This window comes from Rousettus aegyptiacus, unplaced genomic scaffold (assembly GCF_014176215.1).
Source record: "Rousettus aegyptiacus isolate mRouAeg1 unplaced genomic scaffold, mRouAeg1.p scaffold_m13_p_13, whole genome shotgun sequence".
Classification (NCBI taxonomy): domain Eukaryota; kingdom Metazoa; phylum Chordata; class Mammalia; order Chiroptera; family Pteropodidae; genus Rousettus; species Rousettus aegyptiacus.
This window is the reverse complement of record NW_023416288.1, coordinates 74188132-74193689: the sequence shown is the minus strand read 5'-3', so window position 1 is coordinate 74193689 and position 5558 is coordinate 74188132. Positions and strand designations below refer to the sequence as shown.

At 28.8% G+C, this 5558-nt stretch overlaps 1 pseudogene; it reads right to left on the bottom strand.

The window, feature by feature from the left end:
• Window positions 1–333: 333 nt before the first annotated feature.
• LOC118610893 lies at window positions 334–455 on the bottom strand (annotated as a pseudogene).
• Window positions 456–5558: the final 5103 nt, after the last annotated feature.

Below are 5558 nucleotides of genomic sequence, written 5' to 3'. Positions count from 1 at the left end.
AACAAACAAACACGACAAACAAAGAGACTCATGGACATGGCCAGTAGACTAGTGGTTACCAGAGAGTAAGGGAGGGAGGAGGTAGATGGGATAAAAGGGGTAAAATATGTGGTGACAGAAAGAACTTTAATTATAGGCAGTGAACACACAATGCAATGTGTGCAATACACACACACACACACACACACACACACATATATATATATATTACTTGCTGTTGAATTGTACATTTTTTTTTTTAGACGAGGCATCCTTTGGTTGATGTCACAGATTACAAGGACATTGTCAGTTTACAATCCCTTATTTTTTTTTTAATTTTAAAAAATTTTTTTACATCTACAGCACCTGGTCTTCCTAGGTGGTCTCCCATCCAAGTACTAATCAGGCCCAACTCTGCTTAGCTTCCGAGGTCAGATGGGATTGGTTTGTTCAGTCAGGGTGGCATGGCCATAGATGGAATTATACATTTGAAACTTACTGGATTTCATTAAATAATGTCACTATAATAAAAATAAATTAATTAATATTTTTAGAAAGATATAATTTAAAGTCCCCAAAAGAGAAAAACTAAGTTTTTGCCACAAGAGTTTTATGAACTGTTCAACCTAAAACATACCTGGTCCTATGATAATTAATAGGAAATCTAATCATTCATGCAAGTATAGTTTTTCTTATCTTATTTCTATTCCTTTTCTTATACTCCTTATATGTAAATATACATATTTTAAATTTTAAATAGTATATACCTCTTGTGATCATTTGTAACAAATAAACTAGGTAAATTTTTTATCTGGTGATGTATAATACATAATTTTAATTAAAATAATTTCCATTTAATTATATAAAAATCAATAACCATAGAATTTATTTTTCATAAATGTTTTTGTCAGATAACACAGAATAATAATATAAAGATCATTTTCTTGATTCCACAATTTTTAATTATTTTCAATAACTTCTATGCTATCATTTAGGGAATTAACAAGGGTCCAATTTAATATGCCTTAGGAATATTAATATTAAATTTTAAATATTAATACTTTACAAGCACATGCAAGCACTAGATCCTCCTATGATTTCTGTTAATTGTTTAATAAAATAAATAAAATTATTTAATAGATAAAATATATAATAAATAATACGATTATGTCCTTAGATTGTAAGTTAGATCAAATTTTAAAATCACTACTCATTATTTGTTTTCCATTCAGTTGATGATGTCAGTAAAAATTAATTTCAAACCTGGGCCAATTGTACCCACAAGCTGTTTAATAGACTACAATTGACTTAGTATCTCGGAATATTTGCTATGGCCTTAAGAGAAATCCAATGTTATAAAATCTAATAAAATATAAAATATTTAAAACCTGCCTGGTGATTATAACTTTTTTTTCAATGAGTAGACAACATTTTTGAGGTTGGTTAAGAGGTTGATAAAACCCAGCATATTAAAGAGAAAAGGTACCAAGTCCTGCAATACCTGTAAACTGGACCAGGGATCTTCTCACAGCCTCACCCTGATGAAACACCTGAGACTAAGTCCAAGAGCTGCAGTTGAGGTCTTATGTGCTCTGATGAACCAGCACTGCAAATTGCCTTTTTTATTTCTGCAGTCATACAGCTAATGATGCTGAATAAAAATAACATCATACATTTAAAACCAAGATAAACCGATTTTGCACAGGTTTGGTGATATGTGTTTCCTTCAAAAAATAATAATTTGTGATATTTTATTGAATAGCAAGAGAATGGTATTTATATTTATTTATTGACAGTTTATATAATTCATTTTAGTTCATTTTTATGTTTACTTTCTAATCTAAGCCATTTATCCTAAACCTGCCCAAATAAACTATGGTGATCTATAATGAAAAAAATCTTAGTTACATTTCAGTAAACCATAAAGTCAAACATCTTTGAGTACTGAAACAAGTAATAGGAGGGTGAATTTGGAGAAAAGAAATAGAAGAACTAATATAAAGATATGATTCTTCAATTTAAAGTTTGTAATCTAGTCGAAGAGATGGAATGCAGAAAGTTACAGAACTAAAGAAAAAAAATACATTTACAAAGCAACATTACTAACTGCACAAATTAATACAGTATAAATTAAGCACTTAGATTCTGAGTAGAGGAAAGAATCATTGCAGGAGTCATTATTAATGTAACAATTGACAAGAAAACTGGATTTATGTAAGGTAGAGGGAATGCTTTCCCGGTACAGTGCTATCTGAAAAACCACAAAGTATGGATGGGCTAAATGAAAATTTTGGTGGAAGAAAATGAGATTTATTTGAAATGAATAAAAATCTGTGACATTGTTGTCAATAGAAAATAGCAAAATTAAATTAAAAAGAAAATCTGTAAAGCAAAATATACTCTAGAAATTAAATAAAAATACATTATATATATGTACCAAATTATTTGTTACCATAAGCAGTAGATACATGGCTGTTTATTACCTATATTACATATATTGTACATAGGCAAAAAAAAGTGAAATATTTTACACTTAAAATTATTAAATAACATTTTTATGTTGACTTCAAGATCTCACAAAGTAAAAACAGTGTGAAGCAAGATTGGCATCATAAAATATTGGAATATCACTTAGATTAAAGGAAGAAAAGAAGATATTTAAGTTCATGCTAATTGTCAATATTTGTAAAGGTTTTCCTTTTAATGAGTTTAGATCACATCTTCATTAAATATATTTTCTAACAATAGATGATAAATGGTTCAAAAATAAAATCATATGGAAATTTAGCAGACTGTTAAATAAGCAAGGAAGGTTTATGTGAGGGCTAGGTTAAAAGAGTCGAAGCAGCATTTTGTAGAACACCTGGAAACTGATTCTCAGGATTGCTTGTAACACTAAGTAGCTAACCCAGCTTGTCGTCTATTAGTTTATGAACATTTTGCAATCATTTCCAATTCCATTCTTTTAAGTCAATAAACTGAGTGTAATGTAAGGGGATAAATAATGTCTTCTGGATCTGAATCTTAGAAATAAATCAACTCCAAAGAGTATTCTTATTCTATATATTAAATAATGTCTTTACTAAATAAGCATTTTTTAAAAAAATTGTTTTCTACAGTGTGATCCATATTGCTGTTTTCACTTTCTTTTTAAATCTATGCAGGGATTAAGTTATATTCAAATAAGGCAGAGTATAAGTTCGATCTTTCCTTTACTGCTTTTGTATGGAAAGCTCTCTTTAATACAACAGGTTTTTTCTAAATAAAGATTTTTCTGATCTAGTGTGGAGACCAGTTTTTATCTTAAGACATGATTTCCCACAGTAATATTCAGAGAACATTTCAGGAGTCATCGACCACTGGCACTAATCTCATTGAGTAAAAGCAAGGATAATTATTGATGGCATACTCATTTGCTACTATGCAGAAAACAAACTTCCCAAAATATATTTTCTACTCCTAAATTTTAATGCGGTTACAATTTCTTATCTAGGTCTTTGCTTCTTTAAGATCATCTAATTTCTACACTAGACTGACCTCAAAGGAACTTGACCAAGTAATCTTCAAGTTCTCAAATCAGTGATTATACAATATCTAAAGGAAAGTAACTATCAAAGTTAACTCCAATGTTTCATAATGAAGATTCACTGTAGATGATATATTTAACACATTAAAAGCAGAATGTGAAATTAAAAAAAAATAACCCCAATATTAAAATATTGGTAAAAATTAATTTACCAATATTTTCATAAGAATTTATTCATAAGAAGTAGCCTTATTATTTGCAGCCTTCAGATTTTGGGAACAAAAGAAACATTTTTAATTTGAATCCACCTTAATATAACCAACAAAAAAAAAGAAGAGATACTTTATTGAAGATTTTATGGCATTACAAAAGAAATACAGTAAGTAAAGATACACTTGAAGATTTTCACACATTTACCCTTTATACCTACAAAATTCACTAAATAAAAGGGAATATAAAATCTTGGATGGTACTTTCTAGTTTTAAATTGCTTGCTGCCTTTATTGAGTTACTTCATCTGAACATGTCCAAAAGAGAGAAGTATTAAGGTTATTATTATATTCTTTGGGCACTGATTGAGAATGTTTTTTTCTTATGTAGCAAGTAAAATCTCTTTTTCTTATTAATCATAATGTATAACATGGAGTATAAAGGTCGAATAGTCTAAGAATACAACTTAAAAATCAAGTAATGAAAAAGAAATTTGGTATTGTTATAAAATAAATCTTCAGAAAACTGATACAAAGGACTACATAAGGTATACTAACTTTAAGTTTTAAAAGCAATAAAACAAATTCCACTGTACCTATCAAAACTCATATTCAGATAAAGTAGAATTTATAACTAATACCACTTTGTTACTTTTCTATGCTTTAAATTTACCTGAATGCACATAAAAAATTTTCTATAGGAAAAGCTTTTGTTAATTGAGGTAGAACCTCATGCACCCAAATTTAGTAAGAAATGTCAGAAATGTTATGGCTGATAATTACAGAGTGAATTTAAATCAAATAATAGCTTTTTAATCATTAGAATGATCATAGTAATTTGAAAGGTGAACATAGCAAAGATGCTGTTAACAAAAAATTGTTCATATCAAAGACTGAAATTAATACTGGATCATTTCCATCATTAATCAGAAAATAAATCTATCTTACAAGAGGATTTTTCTGAGAGCAGCTAATAACTGCTCACTCTTTCCTGAATCCATAAACCAAATAGAGATAGAAGAATGACTGATATTAGGATCACGAAAGTGACAGGTGCTTCATGAATATCACCAGACCATGTGACCTGTATGATATTAAGCCTTGAAGAAAAATTATCTTATCGTGAAATAATTCAGCAGTCAGCTTGATGAGTATGCTGCACTGCAAAAGCACAGATATCTGTGTCAAGATGATTTTCTTCTATTGTCTGAATGTTTAGAGAGTTACTTGAAAATAAAAAAAAATGGAATTAATAATAAGGTTTGTATAAGTACATGCAATCACAGTACATACAATAAAAATGGTTCGGTAAGTGGAAATAGGTCTAAAATGCGGTCTCTAAATCTTTATTCATGATTGTTACTAGCATGCACAAAATCACCATTTAGATTTTATCCACATCTATCAAATACTTCACAATGACAGTGACACCTCTTTAGACTGAGAAGACATAGACATGTAGAAAACTATTCCAAAAGATTACTTATTTTTTGTATGTTCCAAATCACTAAACCAAAGTTATTCCAGTAACGTCTCTTTAATAGATATAGTTTTGCTAAAATATTAGTATTTGAATTATGCATCTTACAAATGATGACTTCTTAGAACCAGAAAATGATGGTTCATATTTATAAAGGCATATAAAATGTATAGAAGCAAACATTGCTGAGAAATACTGAAGAATAGTAAAAAAATGTCAGATGAATGGGGCACTTTTAATTTTTATTTAATACACAACTGAATAGTTGGTTAGAAGACTTTTTGGTATTTTTTTTAACTAAAAATATCTTTACCTTTATCTGCTTAAACATATTCTTTTTTTCCAACTCGTCATTTTGAAGGAA